Genomic DNA, 18,542 nt, shown 5'->3' with positions numbered 1-18,542 from the left:
ACGTTTTAAGCTAATATAGATGACGACATCGTTGAGCTCTAAATGTTCTGGCACGCATTTCATCCCCATGTGTTTGATAATGATCTTTTCATATAAAACAATGTAATTACTTGCCATGTACTTTAGTAAACCTCAATTTAAACGGAAAAAAAAAATTAAAATGCACGTGTGAGTTGTGTTAGATAAGTCTTACATTAGACAATTAGCGGTTAATATGTCATAGTTGATATATAACTCATTAGCTTAAGCTTTTGACTAAAAGTGGATTCAATTGAATATGTTAACTAGTTCGGACTTGAGCTTCCTCTTGGCGATCTCTCCGAGTAAAGATATCGAGTTTCTTCTGTGCACTCCCAATAAAAATCATAATCAACAGACATTAAATGTTAATTGCACACTCTCATCGTGGACACTTCAACCTTATCTCCATTACAATGCATTTTGTTTTATTAGGCTCTTCTTTTTTTTTTCCTCTAGAGTGAATGAATAGAAAGGAAGTAAGCAACTTTCTCATTGAATATCTTTACTTTTTTTCCTTTGGCTCATAAGGGAGTCGATCCTAGATGTGATTGGCTCACGCGGGGAATGGCTCATCTCCTCCATCATAGAACTCAAAACAGAGAATAAAGTATGCGAGAAGATCTGTCCTTGCCCGTTCAATAAGTGTAATCCCATGGCGAAAGCAACAAGTACCATAACTTAAACAAAACTTAAAAAGGCAGTTAGTGCCATTATGTTCCACGTTTATCCACACAAAAAAAAGAAGATATTTTCCGTTCTTCGAGTCTTGCCTATACGTGTCATACCAGATTAATATCACATTCCCCAATCGATCAAACTTGCTTATTATCCGTTAGCTACCTCGCAAACGGCATAAGAATGCTCATATCAAAGATATAAACCTCGTATACAAGAACGTTATGTCGTCATGTCACGCGATGTCATCCTTCCCGGCCATACGATGGTCTGGAGCCGTGGGCCCGCCCGCATCGTCGTTTAGGGGAGTTCGAAGGAGCAGTTAGGAGGCCGACACGTGGCGAGCACTCTCAGCTTCTAGTGGGATCTTGGGTGTCATTTTCTTTCTCGTGCTCCAACCGATTGCGTTTGCACACCCTCACCTCACCAAATCATTTGGGTGGGGGGAGTGTGATGTGATGGGTCCTGCCCCCACACATTATCTTCTTCATTTAATTAGTTTGCGACTTTTGTAGCGATCACAAATTGAGAATTTCAATTTTTTTTTTCCCTTCATGGAATAATGAACGATGGCGAATATTTGTTGTGGAAACAAAAAGGAAAAAAAAATCACCCAATTTATAGATTTTGCGTCAATTTATGAAAAGAAATAGATATCATATGATAATAATTTCTCCGAAATGAAATGATGAGATTTTGTGTTGATCTGGTTGTGTCTTCATGGTGTTACTAGCCATCGTTTTATTTGCCTTTTTACCTCTCATTTCACATCAAAGCATTGTCTCTTTTGACTTGTAATCACAAGAAAATTGGAGTGGCAATTATTGCTGAAGTGATTGAACTTGCCTTGGTAGTAGCTGAGTCACCCAGTGCTGCTATCACCCAAAAAAGAAAACTTCCCTCTTTCTTCTTTCCACGCTACAGTACTGAATCAGAAAGAGGTTTTGCTGTGTCTTTTTCATTCGATAGAAAATTTCGTAACTCGACATATCTCAGCATGAAAATGGGTTGAGCGGAATGTTCTTGCTCATGTCTTGATCTCGCTGCTTGATACATTTATTGTAATCCCGTAAAATCTCACATGGCATTTTTAAATAGAAGATCATTAGTTCGAATTTTTCTAAGCCTCCTATAAAAATATATACATGTGTGTATGTATTTCGATACATTATATGTGAAGAGAATTGTTAGAATACTTAAATATTCAATCCTGTCATTACCTAATATTTAACTCCTCAAAACAATTGATTGTGACCTCATAAAACTCTATTTATGCACTTTGTCTCTTCAACGAGTATTTCCCTCTTTTAGACACAATCAAATCTCACCAAGTCAGTATAATATCTCTTAAAATCGTGGGAAAGTAGAAGCTAAGTCCTTTTATATTTTTTGTATTATATGAACTGTATCCTTTCTAGATGAATGGAAAACCTAACACCCTAGTGGTGTTAATTAAGCGAAGGATACAAAGTGATATGTTCGAAATCAAGGGAGAGAAAGCGAGATTATCTCAAACATAGAGAATGTTACTTAAATGTATTTACTGCCATATATTTTTCCTCCTCCTTTGTCCCCTAGTTGAAGGAAATATTGTAAAGACCAGGTTCGACAAGAGCGGGGAGTGATCGCCGAGGCAATGAGGGCCTGGACAATGAGCTGCTCTTGGCAAGCTTCTATGATGACAAAAGAGGCAGGAATGAATCGAACTATGCATCAAGTAGGCAGAGAGTAAGATATATATTTAAAAACTAAAATTAACTCACAAATGCACCTTTTGACGTAACGGTAAGTTTTGCTTTGAAACTCCAAAGTTAAGCGTGATCAAGCCAAAGCACCATCAAGATGAGTAACCTCCTAGGAAAGCGCCTGCCTATACACGAAAGGACAAAATCATGAGGCTCAATATGAGACGGTCCCAAAACGGACAATAACTTAAATGAGCTAATTCAGGAATGTCACAAATATTATCCAGCCATGCCTCTAATTGGCGGGTTGGACACACATCGATGTGACGGAGAAAAGGGAAGAGAAAAATAGAAGAATGGAATTCCACTTGCTCAATCTCTACGCAGGCGCGCATGAAGAGTGAAACCTGGGAGGTTGCGATCCACATGATGGGTGTCGAAGAACTTAGCGTGATGTTGGGATGCCACTTTGCCCTAGTAAAGTAACTCCCAATATTCTACATTATCTCCTTATAGCTTACATCCCATGGTGGAGACGTCAATCCAGCATCATTAAATAATGATGATGAGGGACATGGAAAATGGATAAAAAATGTTTGATTGTTAATCACAGGGACGCATGTTGCTCGGATGCTTACATTGTTACAGGAAATATTATTGGTAATGGAAACCTCAAAAAGCTTGAAGCTTTATAGACAAGTTGATTAAGAGGGAGCTTTGCGTAGCCAGGTCCTATTAGATCAAACCAATCACATCTTGAATAAGTACTAAAACCCGAATTTGTGTCACAAGAACCGAAATAAATAGACCATTTCGGTACAACTTTTAGCTCCAACTACAGTTGCGAAAACGGGTGTTGAAATAATTTTAATGATGCGCTTGCAAAACACCTCGCAACCGATCAGAGTCTACATAGCTGCAGCAACATCCTGTGGCAGTATTTGGGAAGTTGCCCTACTGAATGAGCTTCGTGGGGACAACTTCAAGACGTTGCCATTTTAACGAGTTTATTGCAAACTACGTCAAGTTTTGTCACTTTGTAGTACACTTATAACATGTGAAGGGTGCAAAACCTTACTTCGATCTAAGATTTAAATGCAGAAACATGTCCATTAGAACACTTGAATCGCTGATCGAAGAGGATATATCACGAGGACATATTTTGATTGTCACAGATTAAGTGCCCTCTTTGCGATATATCTTGGAAGTTCCTTGATGTTGATTGCCAATCAACAATGAGTAGGGAGAGAGCGTACGTCGTTCGATATCTTTCTCGAAAAACAACATACAGAATGAATAATATGAGAAGAAGAGACTTTTTTCCTTTTTACGCTTGTGAAGAAACGTGACTCTTCATGTTTAAATTAGCAGATAATTGCTAGTGTGCGGGTGATTGCCCGCATGGGCGCACACCTTAAGCCCCCGCACCAACATCTCCCACTCGTCCATGTAGGGCAAACAGCTCTCACAAGCCCACGGAGGACCAACAACTCCCACTCGTCCACTGAGGACTAAACACAAAAATCTTTATCTTCGCAAAGTTCATATTGACAAATAACCCGTGCGACCGGTATACACCGAGAGCTTGTTGTCATACATCCGTTGGAAGTATATGACGACTCATAATGGACAAAATAATAAAAAAAAAATTATATGTTGTACCCTAGATCGATCGGTCACATATATATCTTTCTTCGGATCTAATTTAAAATACAACACGTTATATTCACAATTATGATTACACTAAATAATCATAACTGACCGGTCTGTGAATACAATCCATAATGTGACTTTAAAACTCCAAATCAATCTTCCTCCTCCATTAGACCGAATCAATTTCATGACCATAAGTAACATTCTAAGATAGCGAACACTAAAAAGAAATCTCGAGAATAATGAATAGTCATGAGGGTACGAAAAATGAGGGATTCTTATCCTCGAGAGTCTCACACAGCTTTGAAAAGTTGAGATCTAAACTTTTGCCTACTCTCATTAGTCGATTCATGCATACGTTATATGAAATACATATTATAGTATTTTCTCCTTTCCCATTGAGCATATGTCTTTCTATTTTAATAACAAACAGATGATAACTTAGACACACTCAATGTCTAACTCGAGTTCATGTAAGAACTCCAACCAAGAGTTTTCATCAGAACTCTCATCCGGCAACAAAGACAGATAAAATGAAATATGTGGGTTATTTCACTTTCGGACATTATATATATTAAGTCCTCATCTTAACATTATATTAAGGCGGCTTAAGTATTTTAAGCTTGAGCTCTCAATTATCACCTAGACAATAAACTTAAAATTACCTCATCTCTATTCATCACACATCAAATAGAGGCGATTACCCGTGTGAGTGGGCTAATCTCTCATCCGTCCGACATACCTTCTCAATATAATGCTCCAAGCATTAAATATGCATAAATATCAAATAGACTTATAGACATCCATTTTGATAAACAAAATCATCAAATGTGAACATTTAAAGGGAAAAAATAAATAGTCAATACATCAACCTCTACCCAGTCCTAGTGTCTTTACATGACTAAGGAAAACATCTTTAGCAATCGGCTTTATCATAGGATCTACTAACATTCTATGTGTAAATATATTCTGTAGGTTCACTTCTTTTCGTACTACCATGTCCTTGACATAGTTATACTTAATGTCTATGTGTTTGGTCTTGCTATGGAACTTAGGATCCTTGGTGCAAGCTATTGTTGCTTGACTATCACAATGCACTTTCACAGGATTTGCAGCATCTCTTATAACACCCAAATGATCCAAAAATCTTCTAAGCCAAGCACCCTCTTATGTTGCCGATGATAATGCTACAAACTCAACTTCCATGGTGGATAAGGCTATATACTATTGTTTCTTACTTCTCTACGATATAGTGTCATTATTCAGTAAGAACACATTTCCAGAAGTGGATTTCCTCTCATCCAAATCTCCTCCCCAGTCAAGATCGGTATAGCCCTCAAGGTGCGGATCACTACCTTGATATGTCAACGAGTAATCAGTAATTGCTTTCAAATACCTCAGGATTCTTTTAACGGCAATCCAATGTGCTTAACTTGGATTGGATTGGTATCTACTTACCAGTCCTACCGCTTAACAAATATCGTGTCCGGTACACATCATTACGTACATGAGACTTCCAACAAGACTGGCATATAGTATGTTTTTCATTTGCTCTTGTTCATGTGGAGTTTTAGGACACATTCTACAGCTTAATCATTCATCTTTTGCAATAGGAGTATCAATGGGTTTACAATCTTGCATACGAAATCGTTCAAGAACTTTATTAATGTACGTCTCTTGGGAAAGAGACAATAACTTTCTCGAATGATCTCTCGAAATCTTAACTCCGAGAATGTATGTAGTTTCACCCATATCTTTCATTTCAAAATTAGAAGATAGCCAACTATTGATTGTCTTGACAAACTAAATATTGCTTCGGCAATCAAGTATATCATCAATAAATAATGATAGAATTACAAAACATCCTTTGGACCTTTTGATATACATGCAATTATCTTCACTAGTCATATCAAAATCATATGCCACTATGGCATTATAAAAGTGTATATACCATTGCCTAGAAGACTGCTTTAGGCCATATATCGATCTCAGAAGTCAACATACTTTATGTTCTTGGCCTTTGGCTATAAACCCAATGGGTTGCTCCATATAAATTTCTTCTTCTAATTCTCCATTGAGAAAAACAGTCTTAACATCCATTTGATGTAGCTCTAGATCCACACTAGCCACTATTGCCAAGATAAGGCGAACCGAAGTAAAGCTTACCACAGGGGAAAACGTTTCCTCGTAGTCAATCCTTCTTGTTGGTTGTATCCTTTCGCAACAAGGCGAGCCTTATACCTATCAATTGAGCCATCTGATTTTCGCTTTATTTTGAGAACCCACTTGTTCCCAACAACCTTACGTCCTTTTGGGAGATCAACTAGTTCCCAAATGTGATTTGATCTCATTGACTCTAATTCTTCTTCCATTGCTTTCGTTTACTTTTCCTTATCAAGGCAAGATAAAGCCTCATTTACATTTCTTGGCCTATCCTCTTCTAGTGGAGCGATCATGGAAGCTTCCCCTTCAATCTCAAAGCGTCGACGAGGAATGCTTTTGCGACTTGTTCGCCAAGAAGGAGATTGCACTAAGGATACTTCATTCTCCATTACGCTCCCACTTGAACCAGATAATGGTATCATTTCATCAAGTGGTTACAATTGAGACCGGTTCATACTCGACTCCCTACTTCTCACATTGCTCCCACTTGGATCATTATATCCAACTGTCCCATTATCTTGATCTAAGGTCTCAAATAGGGAATAATCTTTACTTATTTCACCCTTTCTCGGAAATTCATTCTCTAAGAATGTGACATCTCGTGATTCAAATTCAGTCACACTTTCGCTTTCTTGCTCACCTATGAATACATACCCTTTTGAGTGTTCTAAATATCTTATGAAGATACTCTTTTTACCTCTTATTTCTAATTTTCCATATTTACGAGTAGACTCATAAATATAGGTAGCACAACCTCAAGATTTAAGAAAGGCGAGACCGGGTTTTCAACCTGTCCACAACTCATATGGGGTGGAAGAGACCGATTTTGAAGGCACACGGTTAATCACATAGGTAGCAATCAATAAAGCATCACCCCCAAAAGGTAATCGGTAAATTAGTTTGTGCCATTATGCACCCAACCATTTCAAGTAAGGTTCTATTTCTTCTCTCAACTGCTCCATTTTGTTGAGGAGTATATGGAATGGATAACTGTATATTTATTCCATTTTCATCACATAAATCTCCGAATTGATCGGACAGATACTCTCGACCTCGATCGAATCTCAAAGCTTTTATTTTCTTCTCTAACTGATTTTCTAGTAAGGTCATAAATTTCTTGAAGCAACTAAATGCTTCCGATTTATGAGATATCAGATAGACATATCCAAAATGAGTAAAATCGTTAATAAATGTGATGAAATAAACAGCACCATGCCTTGCTTTCACATTCATTGTACCACGGATGTTTGTTTGGATTAGTTGTAAAGGAAATTCAGCTCTTGTGCCCTTTTCAAATGGCTTTCGTGTAGTTTTTCCAGCTAGGCAATATTCACAAATAGGCAAATCGACTTTTTCAATATTGCCTAATGAGCCATCTTTAGCTAATCTATTCATTCTTTGTTGGCCAATATGACCAAGCCTAGTATACCAAATGTTCACATCATTTTCACTAGAATTGGAAGACACAAATAGAGAATAACAAACATTCACATTTATATTTTCAACATCCAAGAAGATAAAGCCATCAACGAAACAACCCGAACCATAGAAAGTTATACCTAACAATAAATCCACACCATTGTTATGGAAATTCATACTAAAATCGCCGGACTCTACGCATGCTTTAACCCAATATTAGATCTAATAAACTTCCCGAATGATCACATAATTTGTGGCAAGTGGAGAGTATACTGAACCAACCATTGTAATAGAGAAGTAGAGACATTTTAATGCAGAAGAATCTGCTCGAAGAGAAAAGAGGAAGATTTTAGAAACTCATTATGAAGCAAACTTTTACTTGGATTTCACAAAGGAAGCCAAGTCTTGGCCATTACAAAGGGAAAGCACACCTTATATAGGCGAACGGACGGGGATCATCTATAATTGAGGTCCGACAAGCCGATACAATAATTTACAACAAACTTTGACTTCTGAAGGAGTCATTATTGCAAAAACACAAACTCTCCCGCCTATCTTGACATTTTATAAAGAGGAGCATGTGGAGCACGCCTTCTTGGACTTTTTTTTTTTACAACGATGACACCAACATAGAGACAAGATTTTGACGAATCTCCGGAGCGTACGGGACATCGTGCGGGAATAAAGTGCGTCCATCACGCATGATAAGTTGGCGTATGCCAATTCCTTTAACTTCTACTCCCGAATTATTTCCAACATAGATCCATTTCACTCCACTTGGAATTCGTCGAAATTCCACGAAAGAACTTCTATCTCTGGCTACATGGTTTGTGGTTCCTGAATCTATAGTCCACAAAGGATGGGATTCAGTTAAAAATACATAACTTGATACATAACTTACACTTTTAAGTGTATTAAGGGTTTGTACCTTCTTCGGCTCACCATAGTCTCGAGCAAAGTGACCCTTCTTGCCACAGTTATAACACTTCATCCTTAAAATGTTTTTTCTTCATGGGACGTTTCCCTTTTCCATACTTCTCAAACTTCGATTTCTTGCCAAATGGTTCCGCTCCTTTACCTATTCTCTTTATGAACTTGCTAGACACTTGCGCTTGAAGCCCGAAGCTCCATGTGAGCTAGAACCAGCAAAATACACATTAGATTGTATCTTAGCCAACAGAAGATGATCCTCTTCCAGCTCCAAGTGGCGCATAGCATCCTCGAATGTCTTGACGTTCTCATTGTGGGTCAGGTTAACTTTCATGCGTTCTCAACTATGGGGTAAAGAGCGAATCACCGACTATACTTATTGTTCATTAGATAATGTGTGACATGTATCCTTCAGCTCACTAATCATGTTCGACATTTTTCTCAAATGTTGCTTCACATTATGCCCTTATGGCATCTTGTAGGTGTTGAATCTGATTGTAAGCTTGCCTTAGCTTGGTGACGTAAGCCTGTCCAAATTTAGCCTTCAATGCGTCCCACATATCTTTTGCATTCTCATGCTGCCTGAACTCTCGCATGATATCATTATCATATTGATCAATAACGTAATGCGAGCAGTTGAGTTCTTTTTCTTCCAGGCAGCAAAAGCTTCTTTATCCCTCCCGTGTTGTGCAGTATTGCCATCCTCCGGCTCAGTCATGATCGGGTTAAGAGCTTCCAATGCATCTAGCTCTTCCAACACATACTGGATTTCCATATTCCGGATCCCATAATTTTCACCGTTTAACTTCTCGCTCTTATTGAGCTTAGTTACAATGTTCTTTGAAGCCATTGTGATTGTATCCGAATATGGGGTAATTTAGAAATTTTGCACGAATTAATAAAGTCTATTTGAATGCAACAAATGCATTATATTCATGCATTTTAATTGTACTAATATACAATTTCATAGTAGACTCTAGAATCGACAGTTCACGAGGTTCTCTATCATCATCTAGAATTCTAATCTGAAACTAATATCAATACAATTATATAGGTAGAGAAGATATTACATTGAATAATCAATTCCATATTCCAAAACAAAAAATAAACTCTTAGACGTACTATGGAATAAGCTAACATAAGAATAAAATCAAATGTAATAACGTGTTTTGCTCCTTTTTCCGGTTTCAACTTCGACCCATTCAACTTTCTTACTGCAAGGAAATGATGCTTCAAGATCTCTATGGAATGTTCTATTATATTGGGAACCCACATTGGTGCCCTAGGATAGCCCTTCCGAGGATCTCTATTGATACGCCAAGGTGCATATCATTTGTACAAAGATCCGTTCATCCCTAGCGATGACGTTTTTGCAGTCCCAATCTTCATGTATTCATGCAAGAAATATAGCACAGAATTCTTGTATGTGTCATGCTCAATTATTGCACAAGTGAGTAATTTATGCCATTCCTCGGGCATAAAGTTTCTCAATGCATAAAAGGCATCCATAGACGATATTTCATTTCCTCCCCATATGATTTCTTGGAGCATGCTGTTGACTCTCTTTACATGGGTCATAATGTCGCACACATTATCCCATCTATAATGACACAATCTCTCATCCTTTTCATTTAGAGCTTGTCTTTGCTCATCTGTTCTTGGTCTTATAGGCGTTGTCGTACTTCGCCTTACCCATATAATCACAAAGTCTAGTCTTGGTGACATTGTTTCTACAACAAATGTAGAACAAAATGGATTATCGAAATCCATTAACCATGTAATTATTACAAACATATTGTAATCAAGAACATGGAAATCCAGGTATTAAACAAGCCCTTATAGGTTGGTTGACCTTTCTTTTCTTTTTCTTTTTCTTTTTTTGTGGTCAACGGTCAACAATCAACGGTTAACAATCAACGGTCAACGGGTGAGTTCAACTGGTCAATGGGTTAACAGGTCGGGTTTGTGCTAAAACAGAATCGGATATTTATTATCCCAAACCTAGATTAGGTCTAATCAATAATAGGGTTAGAATTGCTTAAAATCGGAACTGGGATAGTCTAAAACTTGGTTAGGACACGAAAATAAATCGAAAATAGGCCCGAGCACGTGCTACGTGTGGGCATGTGACTCCCACGCGCACCGGACGCCCTTGGCGTATGCGGCGTATGCGCCCCACTCTGGCGGCCGCCAAGAACGATCCACTACTCGAAATAATCGTCTCGACGAGCCCGATCCAACTATGTATTCAAAATGCATTTTTGTTACATAGAACTTAAACAATCACACATGAACAAGAACGATGCAATTAGGGCTTTAATCACTCAATTATTTGAAATCTTGAGACAAATCAATCAGGAAACAAGTAATCATCACTCTGATACCAATGAAGGGTTCAAAACTCTATTTCGATCTAAGATCTAAATGCGGAAACATGCCCATTAGAACACTTGAATCACCGATCGAAGAGGATATATCGCAAGGACATACCTTAATTGTCACGCATTAAGTGCCCCCTTTGCAATCTTGGAAGTTCCTTGATGTTGATTGCCAATCAACAATGAGTAGGGAGAGAACGTATGTCGTTCTGTATCTTTCTTGAAAAACGACGGACAAAATGAATAATATGAGGAGAAGAGACGTTTTCCCTTTTTACGCCTGTGAAGAAACGTGACTCTTCACGTTTAAACTAGCAAATAACTGCTAGTGGGTGGGTGATTGCCCGCATGAGCGCACAACGTAAGTCCCACTCACCAACAACATGAGACGTCCACTATGCAATCACAAATATACCAAACCGACTCTTGATTATTTTTTTTTAATGGAAGCTCAACTAAGGGCGCACATGACAATACTTCTGAAACAAGAATCTACTTGGTATCGCAATTTCTAGAGCAGATATCTATTTGGTTACGCAACTTCATTTTTCTACTTCTAGAGCTTTTTTTTTTTTTTTTGCTCTAGAAGTAGTTTTGAAACTGCTTGAAGAAGTAAAAAATTTACTTCTCTCCAGAAGTAGAAAAATCAACTTCTACTCCGAAGCAGAAGTAAAAGAATCAACTTCTGGCCGGAAGTTGATTTATAGAGTAGAAGAGTTGCCATGAGGACCCTAAACTATCAATTGCTAGGCTTAGGTTTGGATGCCATTTCTAATGTATCCGACTACGAGGAGTCGCCACAAACCATTCGGTAGTTGGTTGAATTGGATAAGACTCGTTCCCATGTGTATTGGAGTCTCCTTTCTACACAGACTCGACCAAGTTGCTCCTCGTCCTTAGGAAATCCTTATTCATTTGTGGTGTAGGTTCGACTTGTCTACCAAGTGCATGATAATTTCAACTTGGCATCCGGTGTTGCGGTGGTCGGCGACTTGCTCGAAATGAGTAGTAGTAATGACTCATACTTTTCGACTCTGGCTATAGAATTCCTATAATAATGCTCTGGAGATGTTGCTAGCCCTAATTTGTGGAGTTGCATCATGACCACAACCACCACCATTACCTACTATATATACATTGACAAGTTATGTAGTTCCTATAGGAGCTATGTTATTACTTCGAGATTGTGATTGAGCGGGAACTCAAAACCTTCATATGTAGATAGAATTTGTAGATTAAGAATACATGTAAGTGATAAGCAATCTATGCAATTGTTGCCAAATAGGGACTGCAGCTATATGTTGTGCTAGAACATTTCACAATTACTAAGTGAGGAAAATCTCTAGAGTTGTGCTCCAAGGATCTTTTGTAATTTGTCTGAAATCCGGATTTTGTTTCCTTTACCTGGCCATTGAATTGATTAGGTCATATGATCAAAGTCGGAGCAAAATTTGGGCAAATCCAGCGAATGTGTCATCCGATGTGGTCACCCAATAAACATGGTGTCGTAAAGACAGTTAGGATTTTATTTATCACATTATTTTTGCTTACATGTATTGTATCTTAACACGCTCAGGATATCTAACTTTCAACCATGACAAAGTGTTTATACCTCGGCTACATCATTTATCACCAACAAAAGACTTATAATATCTCCAAATTTATCGTAAATTTTAGCATGAATTCCTTACAGGCCGTTCTCGAGACAAAAAGGGCATCGTATTCTCGTGTTTTCCCCCTCGTTTTTTCCTTGTGGGTCGTAAGAATATGTCTCGAGGATTTCATCATGAGGGACACACCACCTGAGTGAAGAAAAGGGAGATCTTCTAAAGGCGATTCGAATGATGCCCAGTTTTCCTCTCCCATAGGGGCTAGAGAAAAGGTGAAGCCTTTCAATGAAAACCCTACACATTTGAGTGCAAACACACACAATCTCTCTCTCTCTCTCCGCCATAGCTAGGGCATTGGAGAGAGATCGTCCCTTTAGTGTGATACACTCCCATGTGATAGATACCAAACATCGCCCACCATGTGTGCGAGCCAGAGAGAGAGAGATTTTCTCTCTCTTGGGAAGTGGGGTGATGTGGAAGGAGTGACATGTAAGAAAAACACAAAGAGCCTAGTAGTTCATATTGAGATCTTCCCTCCACTAGACAAGAAGAACCCACAGATCCCCGCGTGTGCCTAATTGTTTTCATTCCTTTTTGCTTTTCTAGTCGTATTCCCACTTGGAATATTAAACTATGATGTTATTTTGGCCACAAAGACATCGAGCATCCTCGTTATTTTCTTCCCTCCCCCCCTCGAAACCCTGATGACTCGCGAGCAGGGCGATATAAGATCTCGGTGTGCCAATGAGACATGGGTGGTAATCGGGAGATGTGTCGTGGAGAGACCAGAGACTCTCGCCACACGATGTCGGGATAAGTCCCTTGTCACCATTCGATTATCCGTCGACACAACTGATTAGTAGCTTTTGTTGAGATCATCCAGCTAGCTAGGCAAATAAAACGGAAAAATTACCAAAAAACTCCTAAACATATTGCTATTGTGTCAATTCAATTATAAAATTTTTTTTTTTTGCTAATTCAATCCTAAACCTTTTGTATCTGTGCCACTTCAATCCATCCAGCCAATTTTGATCAGAAATCGCTAACGTGGGGTTGCTGGCGCTAACGTGGCAATTTTTAGTATTTCGTAATTTTTATTTATCCCATTTATGTTTTGTTTACTTTTATTTTTTTATTTTTTTTCTTCCCTATCTTCTTCTTCCTCCAGCCTCGATATTATTAAAAATTACCACATCAGCTACGGCGGCACCATGTCGGCGATTTTTGGACAAAATTGGATAAATGGACTGAATTGGCACAAATATAGAAGGTTAGGACTGAATTGGTAAAAAAATGTTTAGGATAATTATAATTGGTTTAATACTTTTTTTGGTAATTTTTTCCAAATAAAACTAGGGATATTTGCCATCGATGTTGATGGGGTTGGTGTTTATGTGAGAGAGAGAGAGAGAGAGAGAGAATCCAGCGCTCTCGGATTGTTGTGAGTGGGAGAACTATGATAATTGGAATGATTGTGCGGTTGGAAAGAAAATCCATTGAATCTTTTACACGTTTGGGGCGTGCACGCGCACCATCAAGGCCCCCAAAGTTCTCATTCTAGCGTAAGCATGAGCACCGAAGTTGCATTTCTGTCCTGGCTTTTGTTTGTATTTGAGTACTAAAACCCTAGAGTCTTCAATGCATTATTCCCTTCTTTATTGGTTTATGACAAAGCCTTCGCCTAGCTCCAACGGTTTGCGTTTCCTACTACGCTTTGGGGAGGAAGTATCGACGTCCATACATCAAACACAAGAATAGTCTTGCGAGCAAACTTCTCGCATCTCATTAGTTTTTACCAATATATTAACAAAAGTCCTTTACAAAGTGTAGTTCTTATCAAACGTTATTTAGGTCAAAGTTGCTTCCTAATGTATTTCTAAAATACACTCTATCAAACACTACTTGCACTTCAAAAAACTCCTTCAGCCTAGAGATGTTTGCATTTTCCCAAAGGCATTCCCCAAAGCCGAACCAAACAAGCCCTTGATCCAAGGCAAGTCCAGAAGTGCTTTGGGCTTTGAGCATTTTTTAAATGCTAATATTTCTTTTCTTCCAAATTTATCCGCGCTAAGCTCTCATACTTACAAAAAATGCCCTCGCCTTATGCAGCATTTTTGGTAAACGATTGAGATTTTTTTAAAAAAGAAAAAAGAAAAGCTAGCAAAAATCATTTAGAAAGTGTAGTTTTTTCAATGCTTTTTTGTAAACTTCACTTATCAAGCAACCATTTTTATAAAACTCCTTCACCTAAAGTGCTTTGCATTTTATCAAAGGCTTTCCCCAAAAACGTTACCAAGCACACCCTTGATGGTTTGTGCATTGGAGTCTTTAAAATTAGCAAAAGTACTTTTCGTATCCGTTTCATTATTAACGTGGGGTGACAAACCAATCATGATACTCGAGTAATTATGAACCTCAACTGACTTTACATTTTAATTTTAAAATTACAATTGTTTTTTTGTTATTTCATGTATTTTTATATGGGATGACTAGTGCACGACATAGTCTCCTAAAATAGACCGTAAGCAACCAAATTAAGGGTATGTTTCGATTATATAATAAGTTTTCAATTAATCAGGCGAAAATATTCGAGCTAAAAAAGGGTTTACCGTCTCAAAGATTTGAGGTTGCGCCAGTCTTACACAAAATGCTTATCCACTTGGCTTGCTAAAGCCAAATCATGGAAAAGATATCTAAAAAATTCTAAATCTATCATACGGTGGCGAATTGTCGACATTCATGTTAGTGATTTTCAAACAAAATTTGGCTGGAAGGATTACATTGAAAATCTTCAAAAGGTTGAAAGTTTAAAACCGAACTGGCCACCATATAACAGAATTAGGGTTTTTTGGGCAATTGTCTTACAAAATCTTCTGTTTACATTTTTAGACCGGGAAAATGGTCTAAAAAGTCTTGAACTTGTTGTACAAATGTCAATTTAGTCATACACTTCTCAATTGTGGCAATTTAGTCTTATTAAACCTTTTGACAATTTGTCAATGTAGTCATTCGATCAATTTTGGCAAGAAATCGCTATTGTGGACGTCCGTCGTCCTACTTGCCACTACCGGCACTAATGTGGATACTTTTTGTATTTTTGAAAAAAATATGATTATTAATTTTTTGAAATTTTTATATCATTTTCTTTTCTTTTCTTTTCTTTTCGACCCTCGTCGACCACTAGGGAGGGCCTACAAGCCATCACCGGCGTCCGGCAAGGCTTGGGTGAGGGCGAGAGTCGCTTCGCCTATGGCCAATGAGAGCGGCCCTCGCCAAATCGGGTGGTGGTGACCCTCGCTCATGCAAGGCTAGCCCTCGCCCGTGGCTAACAAGGGTTTGCTAAGGGCGACCATCACCTGGGGGAGGCCAACCCTCACCAACATTTTCTGTGGTTGGTCACCGTCCATCGGCCAAAGGAAAAAAAAGGAAAAAAAAAAAAATCAAAAATATATTAAAAAATTACCAATGTCAGTGCTGGCTATGTCACGTAGGACGGCCAGCACTAACTAGACTGCTACGTAAGCACTTTCAGATAAAAATTAGCAAAAATGACTATGTTGACGAAATATTAAAAGGTTTAGAACTTTTTGTACAATTTTCCATTTTTAAACCTCTCGTTCCTTCCTTATGTCATTTCTAATAGTAAATGAATAGAAAGCGGGGAGTTATAGGGACCTATTTGTCTGAATTTATAAATCTCGTTTTTGGTCCCGTGTAGCTTTTCATTTAAGTATTGGTACTTTCTCATGATGAGCTACGTGGTGGATATCCTCTTTATGATTATGGAGTGACATAGTTTGGGTGTAAGGGGGCTCGATTTAAAAGTTGATCAATGAACAGGGTTGGATCGGTTGAGCCAGGTGTTGGACCTTAAAAGAACTTTTATTGTCCAAACCCGTCCATGATTTAAGAGAAGTTATATTATTTGCAACAATTATCGGGTCAGGGTAGGCCGGAGACTGGAAAGGGAACTACTCATTTAAGCCCGCTCAATTTGTGTTTGTGGGTTAGAGGACCTTGTGGCACCCCATTCCACTCAAGTTGTACAAGAGAGTACTTATGGTTTAACTCGTAAGGAGATGCCAATCCCCAAAAATTGACCAGAACGAATATATTGTAATTTTATGCAAAAAAATTAGGATTTAATTGAAAAAAATGGAAAAAAACTTCACGACTGAATTGGCATTCGTATAATAACTTCAGGACTGATAGGGTAATTTTTCTCTATTGTGTGGCGTCAAAGAATATTCCGATTTTTTTTCTTGGACAATTGAATAACTCTGATTGGTTAACGTCGCAATGAAATTCCCCTTTTTGTGAAACCATATGGATGGACATTGGCTCAAGAGGATTCGGTCATGGCACATGTCAAAGCCAGGGGGAAGTTTGAGAGAGAGGAGAGAGAGGGACTTTTATTCCCCAGATTCCATTACATGAACTCGGTCACTCTCGCATTACGAAGGTTATTCATCGACTCTTCCAATCTTGGAGCAACTTTTGCTTTTGTTCAAAGACATCTTATGGGCAATGTCATAGTGGACCGACTTGTGTGGCTTCTCTTCGCTTCATCCATTCAGAGGGAAAAAGGTTAGGCTAAAGTACTCCTTTACGTAGAATAATTCCACCACCGTCATCGCCGACGCCAAGATCTCTTTCTCTCGTCTTGGAATATCGAATCCGAGCTAAGAAATCATATGCCTTACGTGAAATGCATGAATGGTTGTCTTTGTTTCTTTTTTATTCCAAGTTGCGTTCCTTTTGATCAATCGGAAAGATCGGCTGCTGATGATCGACCAACCAACTTCTTGTTGCATGAGTCGAGCGTTATCTTCGGCGGTGCCTTTTCTCGATCATCCGAGCTTTCGGAGAAATTCTAAGTTGGTGTCTTTTCTTTGTATGAAAAGAGATGAACGTTGTCTGTCACGCTCGAGTCAGCTTGAGCAAGATGGCGTTGAAGTTTGTTTGAAAAACAAACAAAATAGTGCCTTTTATGAAAGGTGAAGAGCAAGTCACTTTATAGTTAGTTGAAAGACTATGGGCCCGCATGAAAACACTTCAAAATTTTCATTTCTCTCGCAGAAGCCCGTCCGCCAGAGAAATGCGTTTGATAAAAACCCGATCGAAGTAGAAAGCCGTTTGATAAAAAAATTGACTTCTAGTTGTGTTTTTCAATTCTTGAGTGAAAAATCTTGCATGATCAGATTTTAAGTCTCATCCGAGAAGTAAAAAAATTTCACTTCTCTCGGTCCAGAATGACTTCTGAATTTCTATTTCAGAAACTGAAATTTATTTTAGTTATCAAACGCATTTCTCAAACGAAAATCAACTACTCAAGCAGAAATTAAAAAATCAACTTCTGCTCAAAAGCAAAACCCAAAAAACCAACTTCTTGCTAGAAGCCATTCTCGATTGGAGAAGTGTTTTCATGCGGGCCATATATTAGCCTTCTAACTAATAAAGTGACTTTCTCTTCTTCTTTTTTTTCGAAAGAGCAAGTCACTTTATTAGTTAGAAGGCTAATATAGTCTTTTAAATACAGAAATGGGAAATTGGGGTACACCCCCACTATACCCGCGTGTGATTGCATGATTATTAGGCACACTTTACACACTTGCGTGGACGCAAAATGGAATTTGGATCTATTCAACAATTAATTTTTCTTATTTTTTATTTATTATTTCAAAATTTATTATCATATAAATAAATTTCATGACTCATTGGAGCAATATGACAGTTCACGGATATAAGACACTTGTTGACACCTAATTTTGGCGGTCCCGTACTTTATTTTTTCTTTGTAAAATATAATATGTCTCATTTATTAAATATGCATGTTTTATTGTTTTTCTTTTGCAAATATAAAATAAAATAAAAATTCATAAATCTAAAAATTTTATAAGAAAATGATTGAAAAATAATAATTGAAAAATTAAAATAAAGTCGGATCGGGCCGGTCAAGCCCGCTCGGGTGAAGCTCGGCCCACGTTTTCTCTACTTTTCCCGCGAAC

This window comes from Rhodamnia argentea, chromosome 9, assembly GCF_020921035.1.
Source record: "Rhodamnia argentea isolate NSW1041297 chromosome 9, ASM2092103v1, whole genome shotgun sequence".
Lineage (NCBI taxonomy): Eukaryota > Viridiplantae > Streptophyta > Magnoliopsida > Myrtales > Myrtaceae > Rhodamnia > Rhodamnia argentea.
The sequence above is the reverse complement of the archived record's forward strand: the minus strand, read 5'-3'. Positions refer to the sequence as shown.